This window comes from Mobula hypostoma, chromosome 25 (genome assembly GCF_963921235.1).
Source record: "Mobula hypostoma chromosome 25, sMobHyp1.1, whole genome shotgun sequence".
Taxonomy (NCBI): Eukaryota; Metazoa; Chordata; class Chondrichthyes; order Myliobatiformes; family Myliobatidae; genus Mobula; species Mobula hypostoma.
Window position 1 is genome coordinate 46,747,188 of NC_086121.1, and position 12,214 is coordinate 46,759,401.

General features: G+C 42.8%; 1 protein-coding gene across 1 annotated transcript in view; it reads right to left on the reverse strand.

Annotated features, from left to right (window-relative positions):
• LOC134337999 (complement C1q subcomponent subunit C-like) overlaps window positions 1-8,901 on the reverse strand; it is a 28,117-nt gene extending 19,216 nt beyond the window's left edge. Inside the window, exon 1 of the mRNA XM_063033482.1 lies at window positions 8,764-8,901. The gene's annotated coding sequence lies outside the window, so the exon portion shown is untranslated. The remainder of the gene's footprint in view (window positions 1-8,763) is intronic.
• Between the last annotated feature and the right edge of the window lie 3,313 nt (window positions 8,902-12,214).

Below are 12,214 nucleotides of genomic sequence, written 5' to 3' on the forward strand. Positions count from 1 at the left end.
CCTCAACATTACCTACCCCTCTACCTATCTTCATGTCATCCGCAAACTTTGCCATAAAGCTATCAATTCCATTATCCAAATCATTGACAAACAATGTGAAAAGTAGTGGTCCCAATTCTGATGCCTGAGGAACATCTCTAGTCACTGGCAGCCACCCTTTATTCCCACTCGCTGCCTTCTGCCTGTTAGCCATTCCTCTATCCATACCAGTATCTTTCCTGTAACGCCACAGGATTTTGTCTTGTTTAGCAGCCTCATGTGTGGCACCTTATCAAATGCTTTCTGAAAATCCAAGTTAATGACAACCATTGCTTCTCCTTTGTCCACCTTGCTTGTTACTCCTTCAAAGAACTCCAACAGATTTGTCAGGCAAGATTACCCTTTACAGAAGCTATGCTGACTGACTTATTTTATTATTAGTTTCCAAGTATCTCGAAACCTCATCCTTAATAATAGACTCCAAAACTTTCCAACCACTGAGGTTAGGCCTATAATTTTCTTTCTTTTGCCTTCCTCCCTTCTTAGAGTGCAACCTTCCAGGCTTCCAGAATATGCAAGAATCAAGTGATTCTTGAAAGATCATGACCAATGCATCCATTATCTTTTCAGCAACTTCTCTCAGGACTCTGGGATGTAGTCCATCTCGTTCAGGTGACTTATCTACCTTAAGACCTTTCAGTTTGCCTTGCGCTTTTTCCTTTGCAATAGCACTCACCCTGCACCCTGACACGGATCTCTGGCACACTGCTACTCTTTTCCATGCTGAAGATTCATGCAAAGTACCCATTAAGTTCATCTGCCATTTCTTTGTCCCCCATTGCTACCTCACCAGCTTCATTTTCCAGTGGTCAATATCAACTCTTACTCCCTTTTACTCTATATAACTGAATAAAAAAACTTTTTAGTACCCTGCTTTATCTTATTGGCTAATTTGCCCTCATATTTCATTTTTTCCCTTCTTATAGCTTTTTGTTGGATTTTGAAAGCTTCCCAACTTCCCAATCACCTTTGCTATGTCCAGTATGTCCTTTCCTTACAGACTGGTTTTATGCAGTCCTTAAGTCCCCTTGTCAGTCATGGTTGCCTACCCCTGCCACTTGAGAACAACTTCTTCTGTGGGTTCCCAGGAACTTAAGCCATCTCTGCTCTGCAATCATCCCTGCCAGTATCCTCCTCTAATCCACCTGGGCAAGCTGCTCTCTCATGCCTCTGTAATTCCTTTTATTACATTGCAGTACTGATACATGTGGATTCTCCCTCTCAAATTGCAGAATAAATTCAATCATATTATGATCACTGTCTCCTAAGTGTTTCTTTACAATAAACTCCCTAATAAGATCTGGGTTATAATACCACAGCCAGTCTAAGATAGCCTTTCACCTAGTAGGCTCAAGCACAAGCTGCTCTAAAATGCTGTGTCATAGGCATTCAACAAATACCTTAGTTTGTGATGTGCTGTGTCATATGATGTAGGTGATCATGATCTTTCTATAAGCATGATTGTCCTATGCAAATTTTTCTCAAAATTAGTTTGCCATTGCCTTCTACTGGGAAATGTGACAAGATGGATGACCCAAACCTTTAGCAATACTCTTCTGAGATTGCCTGCCTGGCGTCAGTGGTCATGTAACTAGGATTTGTGATATACTCCAGCTGCTCATACGACAATCTGCCACCCACTCCCATGCCTTCAGGACCCTGATCAGGGGGCTAAGCAGGTTCTGCACCTTGTCCAAGGATGATCTGCAGGCTAGGGGAGGAAAGGAACAATTTATATCTCCTTTGGCAAAGATGTATCTCCAATCCTTCACCCTAATCTGGGAAAATCGATCCCTGATTCTTTATGTAGAAACCTTTTGGCACACAGGCCTTCATAAATCAACATATTGAGCACAGGAGTTAGCTGTTATGTTGAAATTGTATCAGATGTTGTTGAGGCCTAATTTGGAACATTGTATGCAGATCTGGTCACCCACCTACAGGAAAGATAACAGAGAAAATTTACAAGGATGTTGCCAGAACTTAGAGACCTGAGTTGTAAGGAAAGATTGAATAGCTTAGGGCTTTATCCCCTTAAACTAAGACGAGTAAAGGAAGATTTGATAGAAGTATTCAATGTTATGAGGGTATAGGTAGGGTAAATGCTTTTTCCACTGATCTTGAGTGAGACTTTAACAAGAGGTCATCAGTAAAGGATGAAAGGTGGAATTTTGAATGTTTAGGTGGAACTTGAGGGGGATCTCTTCACTCAAGGATTGGTGAGAGCATAGAACAATCTGCCAGCGCAAATTTACCGTCAACATTTCAGAGAAATTTTCATAGGTACATAGATGGGAGGGGTATAGAGGGCTTTGGTCTAGATATAGGTTGATGGGACTAGGCAGATTAATGGTCTAGCATAGACCAGGTGGGCTGAAGGGCCTCTTTCTGTGCTATAGTATCCTATGACTCTACAGGCAGATAGACAGAGAGGGTGGCGTGGCTCTGTTTGAGAAAAGAAATCAAATCCTTAGAAAAGAGGTGACATCGGATTGGAAGATGTAGAACCCTTTTGTTCAGAGTTAAGAAACGAGTGCAAAATGATCCTGAGGACTCTGAACAGTAGCGAAGATGTGGGGTACCAATTACAACAGGAGATGGAAAAGACATGTAAAAAGGGCTGAGGGAAAGGTAAAGGTTCGGTCAAGTAAATCTGTTGATGGTGATGAGTAACATTAATATGCAGATAGATTGGGAAAATCAGACTAGTGCTGAATTCCAAGAGAAGGTATTTGTAGAATGCCCAAGAGATGGCCTTTTCAAACAGCTTGTGATTGAGCCCACTAGGGAAAAGGACAATTTGGATAGAATGCTGTGTAATGAACCAGATTTGATTAGGGAGCTTAAGGTAAAGGAATTCTTTAGAGGCAGTATAATAATCATCATCGTCAGTGATCACTCGGAGTTCAGTATGATTGTTCTGACTGAAGGGACCAATCCTATTGCAGTGTTGGCAAGTGTAGGTCATTGAAGTAACGGATTGGGCCTTCCTACTCTCTCCTTAAGTTGAAGCCGCTTATTCTTAGAGGCATGGATAGGTACACGGAGCTTAGAAAAATAGAGGGCTTTAGGTAAGCCTAGTAATTTCTGAGGTAGGGACATGTTCGACACAACTTTGTGGGCCGAAGGGCCTGTATTGTACTGTAGATTTTCTGTGTTTCTATGAAGGTATTCTTTAAGCTTTACCATCCCCTCATAGACAGTCTCTCTCCAGCTTTTCTTATCCTGTGCTAATTTTTCTCATCCATTCATGTTGAGGTGGCACTTCCTAGGTGGGTATTGATATTATCCTTGAACTGCTTTTTCTACCCGCCAGGAGTGTGCTTTGCATCCTTGGCGAACAGGAGCTGTTTAGGGAGATGGGGCTCAGGCGTGCGGATGATGTGACTAACCCATCACAATTGGTGTTGAGTCACGATTGTGGCTATGGAGTTAATGTTAGTTTTCTCCGGGATGCTGGAGTTAGTATGCCTGTTCTTCAGATAACTCTCAAAAAATTATGGAGGCATCTTTGATGGTAAGTTTCTAGAGATTTTATGTGCCTGCTGTAGGTTGTCTATGACTCCACTCCACATAGCAAGGAGGGGAGGATTATAGCTCTGTAGACCAGAAACTTATTGTTGGTCTTGATATCCCAATCTCCAGAAACCCTCTTTCTCAGCCTGGCAAAAGTCCCACTCACACAGCCTGTTCTGTGATTTATTTCAAGGTCAGTGTTGGCTCTTGAAGAAAGAAGGCTGCCAAGATATGGGGAATGATCAGTGTTCTCCAGAGGGATGTTGTTAACTTGGATAGTTGGAGGTTTAGCTGCTTGATCTGGAACAGGTTGGTGCGGGACTTGGGTTTTCTTGATGTTTAGATCAAGTCCCAGGAGTTTGTATGCTCCGACAAAAGCATCCATTATACACTGCAGGTCCTCCTCAGAGTGAGCTTCGATGGCATTGTCATCTGCATATTGGAGCTCCACAATTGAAGTAGGGAAGTAGTTGACACCTTGCTCTTTGCCTTGAACTTGTGAAGGTTAAAGAGCCCCCCCCCCCCCATCTGCCCTGGACAAGAATCTGGACTCCTTATGGGAGATCTTGGACTGTGAGGTGAAGAATGGTTGCAATGAAATTGGCAAACAGAGTTGGGGCAACGATGTACCCCTGTTTGACCCTGGTCTCAACCTTAAAAGATGCTGTTTCAGAGCTGCTATTGCTGATGACTATTTCACTCTTATCATTGTGTAAGAGCTGCTTGTGGCTGGAAGCTTCCAGACTTCACTATTCTGCTCCTGGCTCCACTTCCTGATCGCCACAAGGCTTTGTCCAAGTTGGATTACCAAACCAGGAGAAAAGCCTGTGTGTCGGGTCTTTTAACATGGGGAGACTGATGCACAAGCAGCCACCACATGATCCTTGACAGAGAAAGGGCCAGAATCCAATGGCAGAGATACCAAGATGATTGGAGGCCCTCTTCTGTTGCAGCCTTCCTCCATCTTCGCAGCTGTTGTGGTGGTCCTCATAGTTCCGAGATTCCAGAGACTCTAATTTACCACCATCTTTTGCCTGATCTACCATTGAGGTCTTGGATGGACTGCGCTTTGACTGGATCCTCGTCCTTGAACTTACCACTATGGGTGACCTTACCAGGAGCTCAGCTCTAGATGTCTTCGCTTTCAGGTTCTCAGGATCACACAAGCCTGTCCACTGCGACAAGATGGCAGTACCTCAGAGAGGAGTGTTATAATATAATGGAATTCATCTTCCAGTTTGAGAGGGAGAAGCTAAAATTGGATGTATCCGTATTACAGTGAAGTAAAAGGAATTACTGAGCGATGAGACAGGAGTTTGCAAAGTTAATTGGAAGCTGACACTAGCAGGGATGATGGCAAAACAGCAATGGCTGGAGTTTCTGGGAGCAATTTGCAAGGCACAGGATAGATCCACCCTTAAGAGGTAGTATTCTAAAGGGACAATGAAGCAAATGTGGCAAACAAAGGAAATCAAAGACAGGTATATAGCAAAAATTAGTAGGAAATTAAAGGAACGCAACTAAAAAAAGCAATAAGGAGGGAAAAAAATGAAACATGAAGATAGCCAATAATATAAAAGAGGATACCAACAGATTTTTAGATACAGTATATAAAGAGCAAAAGAGAGGTGATAATGGATATCAGTTAAATGAAAAATGATGCTGGAGTAATAATTATGGGGAACAAACAAGTGGTGGAAAAAATTAGTAAGTGTTTTGCATCAGCGTTCACTTTGAAAGACATCAGCAAAATGTCAGAAATTCAAGAATGTCAGGGGGTAGAAGACAGTGTAGTTGCTATTGTTAAGGAGAAAGTGCTTGGAAAGCTGAAACGTCTGAAGTAGATAAGTCATCTGGTGCAGATGGACTACATCCCAGAGTTCTGAAAGAAGTAGCTGAAGAGATTGGGGAAGCATTAGTAGTAATCTTTCAAGAATCATTACATTCTGGAATGGTTCAGGAGAACTGGAAAATTGCAAATGTTATTCCACTCTTTAAGAAGAGAGGGAAGCAAAAGAAAGGAAATTATAGGCCAGTCAGCCTGACTTTAGTTGTTGTAAAGGTGTTGGAGTCCATTATTAAGGATGAGATTTCAGGATTCTTGGAGGCACATGATAAAGTTTCCTTAAGGGGAAATCATTGCAATTCTTTGAGGAAATAAGAGGCAGGATAGACAAAGGAGTCTCAGTGGATGTTTACTTGGATTTTCAGCTGGTCTTTAATAAGGCTCCTCACATGAGGCTAATAATCATAAGAACTCAAGGTATTACAGTAAAGGTATTACTAGCATGGATAGAAGATTGACTGACTGGCAAGAGTGGGAATAAAGGGGGAGTCCTGCCGAAGGGTCTTGGCCTGCAACATCAACTGTACTCTTTTCTGTAGATGCTGCCTGGCCTGCTGAATTCCTCCAGCATTTTGTCTGTGTTGCTTGGATTTCCAGCATCTGCAGATTTTCTCTTGATTATAAAAGGGGTCCTTTCTGGCTGGCTCCTGGTGACTAACAGTGTCCCACAGGGGTCAATTTTGGGACTGCTTCTTTTCACATTAATTATCAGTGAATTTGATGCTGGAATTGATGGCATCGTGGCAAAATTTATAGATGACACAGTATCGGTGGAGCGGCAGATAGTGTTGAGGAATCAGAGTGTCTGCAGAAGGACCTAGAAAGGTTGGAGAACTGGCTGAGGGAATATAGTGCAGAGAAGTGGATGGTCAGGGATGGTCATGTACTTAGGTAGTAAGAATAAAGGCACAGACTATTTTTCAAAAAGGGAGAAAATTCAGAAATCACTGGTGCAAAGGGACTTGGGAGTCCTCATGCAGGATATCCTAACTTGCAGGTGAGCAGGTGGCAAGGAAGTGTAGTGCAATGTTAGCAGTCATTTTGCGGGGACTAGAATATAAAAGCAAGGATGTAATGATGAAAATTTTAAGGCCCTGCTTGGAGAATTGTAAGCTGTTTTAGACCCCTTATATAAGAAAATTGTCATGGTCCGGTCCGTGAAATCCACGTTCCGGTTCACGGTCCGGTCCGTAGACTCCGGACTTTGGGTCTTCCAGCTGTCCCTTGTTTCAGTGAAGCACCTGATGTTCGTCTTGGGGCTGGGAATATAAGTGGCCCTAGGTTCAAATGTGGTTCTGGTTTGTCCTGTTTTTGCTTCTGTGGGGTAAGTGAGGCCGTCTTTGCTGTTACCCTGCGGTTGGACTGTTCCCTTCCCTTCACCTTCTGTCTGGAGCCTTGCCCTGCAACCTGTGTCTGGAGCCTTGCCCTGCAACCTGGTTGAGTTCTACCACTGGAGGGAGACCGGAGCCTTGCTGTGTCAAGATAAGGAACTGTCTATCGTTGAGTTGGAACCACCTCTGTGTCCGCACCTTCGCTAAGTAGGTCCGGCCGTTTGCCGCTACCCAGTGTTGGGAATGGTCTCTGTGTCCACGCCTTCGCTAGGTAGGTCCGGCCGTTTGCCGCTACCTAGTGTTGGGAACCGTCTCTGTGTCCACGCCTACGCTAGGTAGGTCTGGCCATTTACCGCTACCTACCGTCAGGAACCGTCTTGTCGTACTCAGCCCTAAGTCCTGTTCCCAAGGAGGGGTCCTGGCCCTATGTTCCATGTACGAGTCCTGGCCCAAAGTCCTCTTCCTAAGGGGGGGAGGGTTCCGGCTCTGTGTTCCGTGTCCCTGTGTTCCTGTGCTCTAGACCAAGGCTCTGTGTTCCTGTCCTCCCCAAGACCAAGGCTCTGTGTTCTGCGTTCCTGTCATCCCAAGTCCAAGGTTCCGAGATTCCTGTCGTCCCGAAGTCCAAGGCTCGGCTGTTCCTGAGTACCAAGTCAAGGCTTCATGTCCTTGTCCTGTCCATGTGTTTCGTCCTATGCTGGAGTTCCCTCGTCTTGACCAGGAGTCTCTTGTTCTGTCCAGTAGCCTCGCCTAGTCCTGTCTTCCAAGACCACATCATGTCTTCACCTAGTTCCAGAGTCCAAGCCCGAGTCAAGACCCAGGTTCTGGGTCCTTGTCCAGCCTCCGGCTCGGAGTCCGAACCCAAGCCTTGCCATGTCCTCGCCTCGAAGAACCCAAGCCTTGTCATGTCCTCGCCATGAAGTACCCAAGCCATGAAGAACCCAAGCCACGACTAGTCCTGTAGCCACTTCATGTCCTCGCCTAGTTCCGGGGTCCAAGCCCGAGTCAAGACCCAGGTTCTGGGTCCTTGTCCAGTCTCCGGCTCGGAGTCCAAGTCCAGGCTCTTAGTTCCCAGTTCCTTGTCCTGGTCCTGCTTGCCTAGCCAATGTCCTAGCCCAAGTCTGTGTTCCTGTCAGAGCTCCTTGTCTGCATCCAGTCACGTCCCTAACTCTAGCCTAGCCCTGTTCCTTGTACTTCATTTTCTGTGTCTTGCATTTTGGTCCTCTCAACGACATCCCCTTTATGACAAAATATGTACTGGCATTGGAGAATATACAGAGTATGTTCACGAAAACGATTCTGGGAATGAAAGGGTTAACTTATGAGGAGCATTTGATTGTTTTAGATTATGAGGACACTCAGTCCTCGTTTATTGTCGTTTATTAGAAATGCATGCATTAAAAAATGATACATGATACAATGGTTCTAGGTATATTTGCTGGAATTTAAAAGAATGGGAAGGATTACATTGAAACCTATTGAATATTGAGAGGCCTGGATAATATAGCTGTGAAGAGGACGTTTCATATAATAGGGAAGTATAGGACTACAGGGCACGACCTCAAAATAGAGGGATTTCCTCTTCTAGAAAAGATGGAATTCTTTGGCTAGATGGAGATGAATCTGTGGAATTCATTGCCACAGGTGGTTATGGATACCAACTCTTTGGGTATATTTGAAGTGGATAGTGATAGATTCTTGATTATATCTCATAGCTGTTCTCAGACTATTTGTAGTATACATGACCTAAAGGTAACATCGCATTCTAATGCTAAATTGAGTAACAACAATGGATGAATGTGGTTCAGTTACCTCTACATTTAAATAATCAATAATCTCTGTGACATTTTTCTCATATTTAACATCAAGTTTCACACCAACATCTCAAGCAAACCTTTCATATAAGTATTAGTTTTGAAGGGTTGTTTTTACAAATCTCATATCATGAACCATTTCAATATATTTACTTAATAAAGTATGAATATTTGAATAGATATATTCTTTGCAATGTTATGCAAAGCTTTGAATTCTTACCTTATTTTCACTTGAAAGATTAGAGAGAAATGCAAAGCAGCAGACTTTAATGTAGCCCAGTGGTTTTGCACAGTTCAGACCTTTTTTCTGGCAGTGAAAGAGAGAGGGGGAGAGGGCGGATGTGAGCGAGAGTGGAAGGGAGGGAGGGGTGAAGCTGGAAGTTTAATGTACAATGGCTCAGAGTGAATCATCTGTCTGAACAAGAGGGCCAACTTTCACTTCTTGTTTTATTCCTGGCACTGAAGTTGTTTGTGAAATATTTATTGTCTGATGTTCAGATGAAAAAAAACATTTGGAGTTCAAGCCAATGGTGTTAAGCCAACCTCTTCACTTTACTGTGCTTTCTGTGGATAACACTGAAATGAAACATGCAAACAAAACATTAATTAAGAAAAAACAGAAGCTTATGATTTTAATTAACAGCTTCAGATGTTACCAAAGTATTTACGGAGTTTGTTGGAATGCTGAGAAGTTTTTTTTTGAAAGTTTAGGTCTCACGGATATCACAGTCCATCAACATTGCGGCCTCAACTGAGTAATGAACAAAGCATTTCTGGTGATTTTCTGCTACCTAAATTCTAGTACTGGCCATTCTGGACCAGCTGTGCGGCACTTGTAGACCAGAGTTAGAATACCTGTAATCTAGGAGTGGACTGTCAGGAAATGTAGAGGAGACTTGACCCAAAAGCAGAGTAGTGGAGACAATTCAGTGATGAACGATAACTTTAAAAATAAACTGAAAACACAAGCCACAAGGGCCAACAAAATGAGAGACAAAAGATACTAAACACTACAGGCAGAAGGTAACTGAAGACGAGGAGCAACTGGTTGAGGCTGGCTGGCTCGATGGATGAACTGTGGATGACAGCTGGGTTTAAATAGGCTGCAGGTGATGAGTTGGAACAAATGGCAGGTGAGGTGTCAGCTGGGAGGTGCCTGCCTGTGCAGGCCTGACAGGAATCCCCCTCTTATAAGACCATAAGACTATAAGATTTAGGAGCAGAAATAGGCCATTCGACCCATCGAGTCTGCTCCACTATTCAATCATGGGCTGATCCACTTCATCCAGTCATCTGCACTCCCCTGCTTTCACCCCATACCCTTTGATGCCCTGTGTCACGAAACCCCGTGACAGGTTGAAAAGGACCAGCAAAAATGGAACACACCTGGAGTCTGGTTTACTATAAATTAAGCCTATATTTATTATTACTATGAATTAATATCATTAAACCAGATAATATGATACAGGTTATAAACTAAACTATTATATATGTATATATATGTGTGTGTGTGTATATATATATATATATATATATATATATATATATAATTGATGGAGAGAGAGAGAGTTAATTGAGTTGCTGTTCAAGTTGGCAGCTTTAGTTGTTCTTGCTTCCGAAGTCTTCAGAGTCACTTGGTGTGACCCCCACACAGACACAGATGGATAGAGCCCCTTCTAAGGAACAGTCTACTGACCCACGGCACGGGTTCACCACTAGCAGAACCCCACTGGCAAGCTCTTACCCGCACTGGTAATCATGGGTGGAAATTAATCGGTCCGTGGCCTCCACCCTCGTGATTGTCTTAGACTCCACCAGTGGTTTCTCGAGTAGCTTCCGCAATTCTCCCGTGTTGCATCTCCTCTGCCTTATCAGACAAAAGGATCACCTTTTATAATCCATCTGAAATTCCAGCTGTCTGTTAGCTCAACTGCTCTGAGCTGTTACCATGGTGACTTCCCAGCTCATGTCTCAGCTGGCGCCGTACTCACTCTCTCTCAAGATCACAATTAAAAGTGTTATCAAAACAAAGTCAGAGTCCTCTCTCTTTTAATTGCCTCCTTGTTCATTAGACTGCTGAATTTTCTAGCAGTTTCTCACCTGTGTGACACCTGGCTAATCAAGAACCTATCTATCTCTGCCTTAAATTCACCCAGTGACTTGGCTCCACAACCACTCATGGCAATAAATTCCACAGATTTACTACCCTTTGACTAATTTCTCCACATCTCAGTTCTAAAAGGACCTCCTTCAATCCTGAAGTTGTGCCCTCTTGTCCTAGAATCCCTGACCACGGGAAATAACTTTGCCATTACTAATCTGTTCAGGCCTTTTAACATTTGGAATGTTTCTGTGAGATCCTCCCTTATTCTCCTGAGCTCCATGGAATACAGCCCAAGAGCTGCAGACGTTCCTCATACCTGGAATCATTCTTGTGAATCTTCTCTGAACCCTCTCCAAAGTCATTATATCCTTTCTAAAATAAGGAGCCCAAAACTACACACAATACTCCAAGTGTGGTCTCAGGAGTGCCTTATATAGCCTCAACATCACATCCCGGCTCTTATATTCTATACCTCTAGAAATGAATGCCGACTGTTGATGGAGTAGCAGCGCTTTTATAGGTGCTCCTACGCTTTTTAATTTACTGCTTCCAACTTGTTTTGAAAACTTACTTTTAAACGTAATACTGCTTTATAATGATTTGTGCTAAAACTACTAAAAAAGAAGAGGAACACACATCAAAGTTGCTGGTGAACGCAGCAGGCCAGGCAGCAACTTTGATGTGTGTTGCTTGAATTTCCAGCATCTGCAGAATTCCTGTTTGCATTTTTAAAAAAAGAAGAGGACCCTCCGGAAACTTTGGAATCTATTTTGGTGACACTTCAGCAAAATAAAAACAAACGTTCGGAGGAGTTACAGCAACTCAGCGCTGAATTTAAATGGATGGATGGAATATTGGAAATTCAAAAAAACTTTAAGTAAACACAATAAACATAAAAAAGAACAAAGATATTTTGACAATGTTTGACGTAAAGATTGACGACCTGGAACAGATCTGTGATAAACAGTTGAAGGTTAATGAAATATTAAGACAGAAGATTACCGACTTAGAAAATAGAAACAGAAGAAATAATCTACGTATTCTGGGTTTTAAAGAGTCATTGGAAGGCAGCTAGCCTTCGGAATTTTTTGCAAACCTTTTGGCTAATTTATTTCCGAATATTTTAAAATCTCCACCTAAAATAGACCAAGCTCACAGATCACCTGTGCCAAGATCTCCTCTGGGAGGATGACCCCGCTCAGTGATAATTTGTCTTCACGACTTTCAAACAAAGGAACTTTTAATTCGTGAAGCTCATCGGAGAAGTATGATTGAATATGAAGACCAGAAGTTCAGAATTGTGGAAGATTTTCCACCCGAGGTGTTGAATGAATGCTTCAAGTTTAAAAAAGGTCGTGTCTGAGCTGTATAATAAAGGTTTTAAACCCTCTCTTTGATACCCTGCTCATCTTAGAATCATTTTGAAAAATGATTCTCAGAGATGGTTTCGCTCAACCGAAGAGGTGCAGGATTTTTTGAGTGTCGAATCAATCTCAGACGTTTAACTGTTCAATAACTCTTTACACAAATTTATGTTGCGTCTGCTTGATGGATCCTTGCTTTAGAA